The following is a 12,635-nucleotide window of genomic DNA, read 5'->3' on the forward strand; positions in this document are numbered from 1 at the left end:
AGGCATTCGGGTTAATAGCGCAATACCTCAGCCACTACGCCACCATGGCGGGTGCGGCGGAGAAAGTAGTGAACATCGTTTTTACAGAGTGCGTTTCGCTTAGATGTTACCCCTTAGCGCGCAATAGAACGAAACGGGAAGCTTGGTCGATATGTACGACATGGTGCTCATATTTGACATGGAGGACAAAGTCTTTTCTGTGACTTTGACGGGGTGCTGGTCAATGTGCTGGGAATCTGCTTGGCCACCAAGCACAATCTGCGCTGCTATACTTTTCCGGTGACAAATCGCACAGCGCAGAAGCACACGTACAAATGTTTAAAGAATGGGACGACAGACCGTCTGCAGTTTGCCATGACGTCGAACTAAGAAGCACAAACAGCGACATTTCTGTACTTTTCTGGTCAATAGTTCAGTTCGCATGGTTGCGGCACGCATTACTTTTTTTTTTTACTCCAAACGACGAAAACTGTGCGTGCACACATGGTGCGGCGTTTGCGACGTTTGAATTTTGCGCCATTTCCCCAGCACTCCATTGCTCCGGCCGGTGCACGGCGTTAGTGCGATAAAGAAAGTAGGTCATCAAAGAAGCGAAACAGAAAACTTTCATACACTTGAAAATCGCAGCAATTGTTCAGAAATAATATGATATTGCAAAATGTGTTATGAAATGTTACAATTTATGATAATATAAGCGTGTATCTGTATGAGCATACTTGTATGATTGCGCGTTCGCGCTGTTGATGGTTCGGCGCATTCCGGATGTTTGTGCACGCCGTTTGCGTGAGAGTTTTCTGCGTTCTTTGTGTGCTTCGGTGTGACTTCTTTGGGATATTTCTGCGTGTTTCTCGCTTTTTATGGGCTTGGTGCCTAGAAGGTCGCCATGATCGCCTCCGACTCAGCAACATCAAAAGTGAGTGAGTGTTTCGAATTCCCCTTGTTCGTCCATTGCGACGCGGTGCGCGTTCAGCGCCTGTGCGTGTGTTCCGCGCGCCTCTTTTCTAGTTTTCATTCCTAGTACTATCCTTCCGTTGCGAGAATTGATTGTACAGCACTAGATTTGTGGTATGTAACATGGACTTTTGTCCTGGTTTAACTTCACACTCCGCTTGTGGTGACGTAAGGCAGCTATGTGGTGCCAGCTAAAACAGGGCATGTTGTACACCACGATTTCTTATACGGTGTTCCAGCACTGATTGAGTTAGCCTAATTAATGAGCGCAAAACAATGCGACGTGAAACCATCTGATCTGTACTGTAATCGAAGATAATTCGTTTGCGCCACGCCGTTTAGTACATGGCGTGTGAGCGGGCTTGTAGGGGCAGTGGGATCGGCGAAAATGTATTCTGTTGCGCTTTTCGCGCGATCAGAAAACACAGAGGAGGCTATCGCGCGATAATAATAAAAAATTTTAAGGGTGTACATGCGATTCTATGCGATACGTGAGATAAAATACGGGTGGTGCCACCGAGTGCTGCGAAATCATCGAGTTATATGCCTTGCCAACCGCGTGTGCTTTGTTTTCCACCAGTTCGCGCGCATTCAACTTTCTTTTTTCATCTTCTGCGTTCGACGCCATCGAGTGCTTCACGCAAACGGCTTCGCGTAGGCGCTCTTTGCATTCACGGAAATGGCAGATTCCATGGCACTCCAGGTCCTACTTTACTGGGATAGAACATTCAAAATAATGTAATAGCGTGGAATTTCAGCTTTTCACACCAGTAACTGATTGATTTAACAAAATTTTAAAATCAGTAAAGGAACGAGATGCCTGGGCATATCTGCCTTGTCGTGCCACTGTGTTTCCAGGCGGCATGTATACGTTATCGGCAACATAAACATCTATAATTAGCAAAGTTTCTTGTGACCATAGAAGTAGCTAGTTATGCCGAAAAGCTATTTTTGCTTTGAATCCAAGCACTATAGAGAGAACTGATAGAAAGGGGAGCGCATCGTTGTGAACTAAATGACGCTTTGCCACAAGCTTGGAATAATGCTTTTTTGGTGGAGCAGTTCGGTGAAATACCTTCTTTGAGATTAAGCAAAACTTCAGTAGCATCAGGTAGACGGGGAGTAAAAGAATGTAGCACTGGTTTTATATGAAGGAGCTGCCTTTAAGATGTGGCCATAACAGTTAAGTAGATGAGCAGAAATAATTTTTTAAATAAGGAGAGGAATGTGAAATAAGTTATTTGACCAGCTCGCACTGCCATTGGCAAGAGTAGCCACACTTTAGTGTTTTCAATGACTAGTCGTTTGTATCCGTCCATTTATGTCAGCCAATGGTCCATGTAGCTCTTTTGTTTTGCTTTTGGTGCATTGTGGCTTCACGTTTTAATACTGACATCTTTTTTCAGATTCAAAATGAGCTGGGAGACATGCTAAAGGTGAATTCCTTGGCCATTCATTCTGTAGCGTCACCATGATCAAATACAGTGATGCCGTGAGAATGTATTGCAGGAAGCAGAAGAAACAACATTGCTGATGCAACTGCAAGCATTTCCTCTAGTGATCAATTGGTGCAGAGTGCCTTCAGTAGCAGACATGGTGCCTTTAAGCACTCACATGAAAGACTTTGCAACTGCACTGGGACTGGGAGTGAATTTCAGTGTCACTTGTGAACATAGTAACCGTAGAATGTGCCTTTTTCAGTGTATATGCTTGATATAAGAGGGGCATTCAGAAACTTAGTATGGACATTAGTGGTCTACATGAGTGCACATCTTTCTAGTTTTACCAGAATGAAGGTATTATGACCTATGTCATACAGCAGTGCACTGCTAGGGGTATCAAACCAAAACAGCACCACCCATTGAGAAAGTTGGCTGAAGAACGAGCAGTGATTGGGGCTTTCTGCATTTCAAGGGCCAAATTCCAAAAAAGATTGATGCCGAGCTGGACGGTGTGCAGTGCCGGTCACCACATACTGTAGCCAGCATGGCATGAATCTCCTTGGCATTATGTCTCTTTAAGGTACAGAAATTGCATCACTGCTCATAAAACAACTGGAAATTGGGAGGTTCAGGGGAGGTGGCAGGGCTCCCCTCTGCAGCAGCCAGTGCATGCCCTCTGCTATACTGACAATCCTACCTTAATGAGAACCAGTGATGCATGTTATCCTATTACGCAGCCAAGTGCATTCCTTGTTTTGTGTTAAGGGGACACTAATGATATCCTAAATCAATTTAAAGCATCGTTTTAAATATCTAATTCTGTTAACTTCTTGGTAGTTGGTTGATTGTTAGAGAAAATAAAGCTAAAAGTTAAATTTTCTGAGTATCGCCCCAAAATCTTCGTGCTGACACCTCATTGTCACATCGTGGATTTCAAGTATATTTACAAACTTTGGTTGTATTGGTTCAGTAAAAGTTCCTGACACTTTTTATTTTGTGTCTTTGGCTTTTTGGAATGCGATGAAGAACATCTTTATTTGTAAAAAAAATTGCTACACCTGAACAAACATCATAAAAATCCATGATGTCACAGCAAGCTGGTGTGGCGACTTCAAGGCAGCACTGCCACCAATCTTTCCTCTTGCTCCTTTTAGTTTACTCAGCCTCTTGTCACAGTACGAGTGAGTCTCTTGAATTGTAGAAAGATCATTTACAGATACATCTAAAATAATTTTTCTCTTTAATGCTTTCATGCCGTAGTTGCTTAGGGGCGTTGGCACAGCACCGCTAAGCATGAGGTCACAGGATCAAACAACCGCATTTTGATGGAGGTGAAATGCAAAACTACCCATGTACCGTGCAGCCTGAGGTGGTCAAAATTAATCCGGAGTTCCCCACTATGGCGTGCCTCAAGATCAGATTGTCGTTTTGGCACTTAAAACGCCAGAATTTAAATATTTTAATTTTTCTTTAGTGCTCCTTTAAGCTGTAGCATTTATTATCTCTGCAAAAACTCATGCTGAAAGTATTCTCCATAAAGATTTAATAAACAGTAGATAAAAGTGTCTACTCATATTTTAATTAGTGGTGATACATGATGACTATTAGAACGCTGGCACGAGACAGACAGAATTGTAATACAATGTGTGAGGGCACAATGACGGACATCGAGGAAATGATCAAGTCTCCCTAGAGGTCCCTGACATGGGCATCAACTGACTGTCCACAAACTTCTGAGTTCACTCTGTGGTCTTGTGCAGCCTGTGCTTTGCGGGTCGACTAATTTAATTGATGTGGTGGTTGGCACGTACTGTCTTTGCGGCTTATGTACATTTCATACAGTGGAGTGGAATCTCGCATATTACTTCTGGAGCACAGCAAGCGAATGTGATGTCTAGTGGTAACCTTAGTAATTATCGAAAGTCATGTCCCTCTTCCAGCTCCTAATGCTGCTTGCCAACACAAGCAGTAGCAGTTGCCCAAGATAGCGTGAAAGAGATTCATTGAAAAGTGGCATATGCCCATGGTCGCATACCCAGTCACCCAAGCAGTTCTGACGGTTGATTATGAACCCACTTCCCTCAATATAGCAGCCCAATCTCTCTCTTCCCATTAGACCATGGGCTACCCATTGACACAAATGGGTGGGAAAATAGACACAAACACACGAAAATATGAAGTATTATAAGAATGGTCATCACATTAAATAACAGTAGATGTTTTGGGTACTTTGGTTTACTTGTTATTTTTCTTGTTTGTGCTGGATTGTTTGTTTTCTGAAACACGTCGCATCCAGACAGCATGAGAAGCTAGTAAGAAGTCAAGTTTAGCATTCTATATTTGCAACAGGTACTTTTGTAATTTATTTGCAGTAGGGTTGTTGTGTAAATGTGCTTGAAAGGCTTAAAACTGCTTTGCTAACATTTACTTAAACATGCAGGTTCACATAGGTTGGAGGAGTGCACATTGAGAAGGTTATCCTGGCACAGCTTACCATGGCCTGCCTTGGTGGACCAGGAAAGTTTGCAAGGACCTTGCTTCACCATATGTTCACAGAGGAGGAGCCCACGGGCCATTTGCACTTTGGAAATAACACCAAGGGGCAAAAGAGGCTCTTGACCCCACCAGGGTCAGCGCTGTTATAGGCAAGTACCATGTATCCTTTCCGGTTGCATTAATACATTCACATTTTTTTCTAAAATTAACAACTTGCCATTGGCATAACAAACGACTTTCACGTAGCCCATGTGTGCAGTTGTGTGCTACAATAGGCTACCATTTGGAGTGACTGCTCATATGACCTTAAGTGCCTAATGCCACCACACTCAAATGCTTCTAAAATTTAAAAGTTGCCTTCATTGCCAGAAGTTTGTGGCGGCTCCACCAGAAGAAATGAGGCTGCATTTGCGCATTAGCAGTGCTACTTGGCTGTAATTGCAATGCATAGTTGTCTGTGAAGCACGCTCAAAATCTAGTGGCATGGAGGACATGTTTAAGTAGCCTGAAAGTGTTATTCTAATACACGAATTACGGAGAAGCTATGCTCAAGTGTGGTTACTGTTCAGCTCGAGGAGCAGCATTTTCACTAAATTTCAGGAATCAAAAGAGAGCTCCAGGTTCTGGCATGTGAAACAGTAGTTTCACCAATTTTAACAGACCACATTGAATTTAAGTTGCTCCTATCTTGAAGGAGGTCGATGTGATGCCAGACAGCAGGCTTTCAGCAGAAGAAACACGAGTTGTGTGGCAATTTTGTTCGGGTTGTTTCAATCAAAGAAACAGGGACATAGTTGCCAGCATCACTGTCAACAGTACTATGTTTAGTGGACGCTTACTCATTCTAAGCACCTAACCTACGACTTGTATTTATTAACATGCACTTTATCACTTTGTATTCTAAGATATGAAAAAAAAATATTTATGTGGCTTTTCTCTATATACTTCAATAAATTGAGAATAGGCCCTTGGCAACTACTTTGTAAAGCTTGTTGCAGACCATCGGACATGTCCACTACTCCCATTCTGAAATTGTTGGAATTGTTTCCTGCTTCCTTACTTCACTTGTATGTCCTGTTTACAGGGTTGTTATGAACCACTGCTAAGTAGATTATGGGCTTAAATTTATCAAAAGGATGAATAGGCTTTCCCGTCGCTCTTGTTTAGCCCGTTGAGGATCACATTTTGGGGATCCTCCTTTCTTCATGGTGTTTTTCTTGACTTTTCTAAGGCTTTCCACAAAGTACTTCATCAACTACTTCTACTAAAAGTCAGCACTTTGAAAATTGACCCAAACATCCTCAAATGGATCGAATGTTTTTTATCTAACCGAACCCAATATGTTATCGCTAACAATCACGCTTCCTCTCCTTGTCCTGTTGAATCTGGCGTCCCTCAAGGTTCCGTTTTAAGTCCACTTCTATTCCTGATCTACATAAATGATCTTCCAGATAACATTAACTCTAGTATAAAGCTACTTGCAGACGACTGTGTTATCTATCGCGAAATAAATAGCCATAATGATGCACTTGTCCTTCAATCTGACCTAAATAAAGTATCTGAATGGTGCAATAAATGGTTGAAGACCCTTAACCTCAGTAAATGCAAGTACCTGGAATTCTCGCGAAGCACGAATGCCTCAATGTCTTTAGAATACAGAATTCATGGCGTCAGACTGGAGCGCGTGTCTGCGTACAAGTATCTCGGTGTCTACATACCTGATGACTTGTCATGGCATACTCACATTGACTACATCATAGGTAATGCAAATTGCACTCTCGGTTATTTCCAACGCAATTTTTTCCAAGCTCCAGAGCACCTAAAATTAATGCTTTATCAAACTTTCGTATGTCCAAAACTCGAATACGCGTGTGCAGTTTGGGATCCGGCACACCGCACTCTCATTCAATCCATAGAATCCCTTCAGAATCGATCATCTCGTTTTATTATGTTGAACTGTTCACGTACCGCTAGTGTTTCGCAGATGAAATCGTCACTTACCCTTCCTAACCTTCAAACTCGGCGCAACATCTCGCGCCTTTGTTTATTCCACAAAGTGTTCCATCACCGTTCATTGAATCAGCAACCCATTTCGCAGCCAGTGTACTTATCCTCCCGTATCGATCACAACAATAAGGTAGCTGTTCCTCTTTGTCGCACTGACAAGTTCTGCTTTCTTTTATGCCGAAAACCTGCTCTGAGTGAAACCGCCTTCCCTCTTCTATCGCCACCTTAGCCGATGCGTCATCATTCAAGACCGCTGTGACAGATCATCTTTTAATATGACTCGAATTTTGCTGTTTTTTTATTTTTGCTTTTATTTTGCTGCCCTTACTGTCTATTTTATCCTTGTCCTTATAGGCTTGAATGCTTTTTGTTTGTAAACCATGTACCCACCCCCTCTGTAATGCCCATTGGGCCCTGAGGGTATGATGATAAATAAATAAATAAATAAATATGCCTCTCCAATTTAGGAGTTATATTTTTTAATGGTGTGCAAATACTCAAAACTTTCGAATTGAATAGTGTCCTATTCAATTAGGTCTTTGAATGGTCACTATTTGTAAATGTGAACATTATTCTAATATTTCAAAACACCAATAAAACATAAAATTTTAGCCAAAGTATGGTAAACTTTCACCTCCAATAACATAGTGTAGACATAAAGCGTGTGAACTTGTACGAATAGCAGACCGGGCTATGTTACTTAAGTAGCTGCACTTTAGAGGCTGTACAGCAATCATTTATGCCTACTGAGGAGTCCTGTGCATGTGAAGAAACCTTGCTGCTCGATTTGTGCTTTTAATAAACAGCTCTTCATAACATAGTATGCAATGACAGAAACTTGCCAACGTTAAGAATACTAGGATGTGAACATCATTTTACATTAATTGTGATATCAGCTGTTCATTATTCAGAAGCTATCTAATATTCGATTTGCTTCTGGCATTATTCGGTTCGGTCTCAAAAATCACTATTCGCGCATCCGGAATATTTTTGTTGCAGATTTAAGTTCTTCAGAGTGTCTTTCCGAGAAAAAGAACTGGTAAATAATTTTTTAATGTGCCAATAAAGCGGCAAAACCCTTTCAGTATTTGCAGTTTTACATGTTTTATTTTTCTATGCAGGATAAAGCAGCATAATTCTTTTGTGTAATGAAACTTGCAAAAACTTGTTTTATAGTAAACTAGGTGAAGTGGCAACACTCCTAAACTACTGCAATGACAGACACCAAGGAGCTAAGTGAAAAATCAGTTTTGGAGAAACCCAAGGGGCGACAGCATGATGAGAATATTTTCTAGAAGTCTCGGAAGGTTGCAGCACCTCCAGTGGGATGCTAGGCAACACTTTGTTCTGAAAAAGAACATTTTTTCAAAATGTTCCGTCACAGCCACAGATGTATGGTAGTGAACTCAAAAGGGTTAAAGAAGTCAGTCCTCTGGCGTATGGCTCTTAGAAGAGTGAGCATTTCTTTGAATCTGTCGCATTCTACATGTGTCAGGCTACGCAGCTTGGTGCACAACTACACAGAATCCTCATTATAACAGTCATTCAGTCGTTGAGGCAGAAAACACACTTCGGTGCCTCATAATCAGAAAGTGGTTTTGGCACGTAAAACCCCATAATCAAAACACACTTCGCTGTAAGCAGTATTTTCTTTAATGTAGAAAGTCCTAAGTCATTGTGAGGTGAGAAGTACATTCCAATTGCATGTGAACTCATGAAACCTAACTTCAATTGAAGCCACGCTCAATTCTAGTGACATGACAGTATTGTATATGGAGCTTGGAAAAAGCAGTGAAGTGCTGCACATTTTAAGTATGAGTTACAAGAAATAATTTTAGTTGTCAGTAGTTTAGATTTATTTATGAATGACACGAAATTTTTTTTCGCCATTTTGTTGCTAAGCAAGCAAAGTTCACATCTTCGACATTGAGGATATTCATAAAGTTATTTTGCTACAGTGTTTTGTTCCTCATTGCCCTTTCCTGCATTTGACACTTAGTGGAGTCCTGTGCCACATTGAATAAATTTAAATGGTCATGCTGTGAAGCTGTACCCGTGGAAAGTTGGAATAAAGCAAGACAAACACATAAATTGATTTCATTATAATGAGGGCATATTGCATGCCCCACTCTTGCATGTGGAAGTTGCTTTTTAAAACTTGTTCTGGCTTTTTGTTGTTTTTGCAGGCTTCACGTGTCGCAATTTTCCTGGTACCAACATGCCCTATGTAAAGAACTCTGGCCTCGCTTCTCGCATGGGACCAATAGCCTTTGAAGAGCCAAACTTGGACAGCTCAAACCAAAACACAAGTGTTGTGCTTTTGTAACTCGGCATTTTTAAGTTCGTTTGTTTATGTTAGTCTCCTGAAGAGCCCAATTCGGATTTCTCAAACGAGCATACAAATGTTGTGCCTTTCTATGCCTTGACATTTGTGTGGTAATTTTATTTATGCTAATAATGCTAGTCTCCTGAGAAGCTCACGTTGGATTGCTCAATCCAGAATACAAGTACTGGGCTTTTATATTTCACCACATTCTTATGTTAGTTTTTGATATAGTTCCAGCAAGGATGGAGTTTCCTTATTATTATATTTTTGAAGTATCTTCAGTCATTTCATGCCAAACCACCCAATTTTGTCAAGAACTCTTCCATTATGGCAAACCATTTCAAGTTTGCTTGATATTCAAAAGTAGGTACAATGCGAAAATTTTTGAAAAAATTTGCTTTCATACATACACCTGAGTCATTCCAGGGCAACCAACCAGCGTGTTTTTGACCATCACAGATATAGTTGAAAAAATTTAGATATGTTTGTTGAAGCTCCGAATTCTTCCTCCCCATTTATTTTGCTTCGCAAAAATTGTCTAGAAGTTTGGCAAAATTTGATTGTTCTTGCCCAGCTAAGCTAGAAGGCACTGATACACGTTTCTTTTGAAAGGGAAATTGTATGATCCAGATATTCAGATGGTGTTCATGTCAAGAGACTGAAGTGGTGTGTCTGCCAAAATTTGCAAAGTTTGAATTTGTTTCTTCGCATGCAGGGAAATATAGAAGGCACAAAATAAATATAGAATCAGCCTAGTTGACTTGGGATAGCTGCAATATATTTCAAGCCTTGGAGGTTAAGTGGATCACCTAAAAAAACTGTAAAGTTTAGATTTTTTGCAAAAAGCTTCATGTCGAACGTGTTGAACATGTTGAACAAATTAGCTTTAGTGGCTGGCGCGAAAGTATACATCACCCATCATTACATAGCCCTACATGTCTGCTATGCATGTAGGGCTGGCTATGCATGCTATACACCACTTCTCTGTCATCTGGGTTGCAGACAAAGCCAGCTTTGTCGTCTGCATTCCCAGTCGGCAAGCTTGTGCGCACATCCGAGAAAAGTCGGTGCTGACAAAAATTCAAAAGAGAATTTTTCGCATTTCAAAATAATGCCTTTTTCAACCTCACACATGCATAGCAGACATGTAGAGCTATCCAATAATGTATCACATATTGTTTTGGCCAACTACCAAAGCTATTTTTACCTTGGACATGAAGCTTCTTGCAAAAGATTAGAATTTTATAGTTTCTTTACAGGCAATCAGCTGAACCTTCAGAGCTTCAAATATTTTTCTGCTATGCTATGTCACCTGGGCTACCATTTTTGTATTTAATTTCCGTCCTTTGAATTTTTCGTTACAAAAAAAATTTACGTATTGCAATTTTACTCATTTTGCCGGTGCCAAAAGCACTTGAAGTATTAAAATATTTGAAAAATTAGCTATTTTGCCTGTTGCATCACTTCACCGTATTCCATGCACGCCATTTGAAGGCCTCGATCAATACAATGTGCATTTGAAAAAGAATGTTGATTGATGTCCTCTAGCTCAGCTGAGCAGAAAAACTAAACTCACCAAAATGCTACAAAATATCTGGCAAAAATAAATAAAAGTGGGTAAGGAGTTTTGAGCTCTAGTAAACATATGGCAATGTTTTCAGCTATATCTGTGCTGTCGAAAAAATGCTGGTCGATGCGGCATGGAATCTCGCACCTGCAAGTGCATCTGTGCCATTGTCAGAGTTCAGTAAAAACTGCACATTATATAACTTTGAAAAAATAGTTTATTGCTATCTAAAATATCGGAGTAAAAATTAATAGGTATAAGTCGGCTTAAATTTAAAATGCAACAAAATATCTCCGGTAATGGCAATGATATGCCTTCATGTTTGCATGAAACCAGATTTTCTTGTGAATTTCATTATTTTTTTGTGGCAGTGAACAAAATTGAAATAGAACTCACACAAGGAGTAACTTTGTAGTATTCCAACTCATCACTAATAGCTGTTTTTTTTTTTCATATAAAAATCTGAAAGTCAAGATGAGTAAGTCACTTGCTATGGAATGACCTGTGCAGGAACGTTATCGTGGCAGAAAACACAATTGGATCATGCAACAGCAATGCAGCATAATAAACTGCTCCCATAAGCATCACTTATTGCGATTGCCATGTTTCGAAAGTAGATAAGGTTTACTGAAATTGGCAGACACCATTCAACCAGCAAATCAGGATTTTGCAGAGTGATCCTTTTTCAGTGTTACAGATTTTTTTTAAGTTGCCTGTGCCAGGTAGCAAATTCTTGTTCTTGAGCTGGAATATTCAGAGGTGGACATTACTATCATGAGAAATAGAAACACATTCAAGTGATTCTCACTGATTAATTCACTTATAACATCACGGCACATATTTCAGTTTGCAAATTGTAGCCAGTGAGTTTTAAAAGACGTATTCACTTGATATTAATTTCCAGGATGACACCAGTTTTGAGGTTTTTCCATAAATGTGAGAGAAATACATGGGCATTCGAGTTAATTTTGTGCTTCAATGCATAACAGTGCATTTCTACAGCCAGTTTGATGGCATGTGTCTCGTTACTGGTGTCATTCTGGAAATTTATTCTAAGTGCATACACCTTGTAAAATTACCGGCTACAATTCGTAAAAAATTTATTAGGAACTGAGTTTTTGTTAATTAGCTGAATATGGTGTCTCGATTTCTCATGCAAGTAATGTTTGGCACTCTGTATCTAGAATTATGTTAGCTGCAACAGCCAGTCTTTAATACATTTCATGAAACAAAGATAACCACCCTTCATATCAGGTCTCAGTGATTGCTGTGGGCTCAAGCGAATCATGCCATGGTTATAGTACCACTGGCTACCTAATAGAGAAAGCAAGTACCTTTTTTGAGTGTTCTTATTTAGTCATGTCAGTCTGCTTGTACATTTACTTCTTTAGGTATTTATTTTTTAAGATTTCTTTCTTTTGGGAAATGTTTTACTTGAGGACCACACAGACTACATCTGTCAGTATTCAATTTTGTTATGGTGTCAAGCTGCAGGAAGTTTGTACTTTGCAATACTTCTTAAGAAGTTTCTGATGTTCTCAATCTACAAATGGTTGTACATTTACACAGATGTTTGGTTACAAATAAACAGTTTACCTAGAAAAATGGTTTTTGTCTGCATCAGTTCAGCACTCTTGGTTTTGTGGAGGACCATTCACTCTGACAATTGAAAGTGCCACAACAGTACTGCTAGCAGCTTTACAATATGGTTTATTACAGGCAATCTAGGAGCTTGCTTTTGAGCCCAGGGTGACAGGCCTGCAATTCAAAAGCGCCTGTACTTAAATTTTACCCCTATCCTCTTACAGCAAACATCAATGTGACATCAAAGGTAATTATATGCAAC

The 12,635-nt window shown here is 40.1% G+C and overlaps 1 long non-coding RNA gene across 1 annotated transcript; it reads left to right on the forward strand.

Annotated features, from left to right (window-relative positions):
* Positions 1-758: 758 nt before the first annotated feature.
* On the forward strand, positions 759-12,394 carry LOC126548044 (uncharacterized). Its single transcript, XR_011890417.1, has 4 exons — positions 759-913; positions 2,358-2,387; positions 4,834-5,038; positions 9,083-12,394. It is a non-coding gene; the product is annotated as an uncharacterized lncRNA (long non-coding RNA).
* Positions 12,395-12,635: the final 241 nt, after the last annotated feature.

Source organism: Dermacentor andersoni, chromosome 1, assembly GCF_023375885.2.
Source record: "Dermacentor andersoni chromosome 1, qqDerAnde1_hic_scaffold, whole genome shotgun sequence".
Lineage (NCBI taxonomy): Eukaryota > Metazoa > Arthropoda > Arachnida > Ixodida > Ixodidae > Dermacentor > Dermacentor andersoni.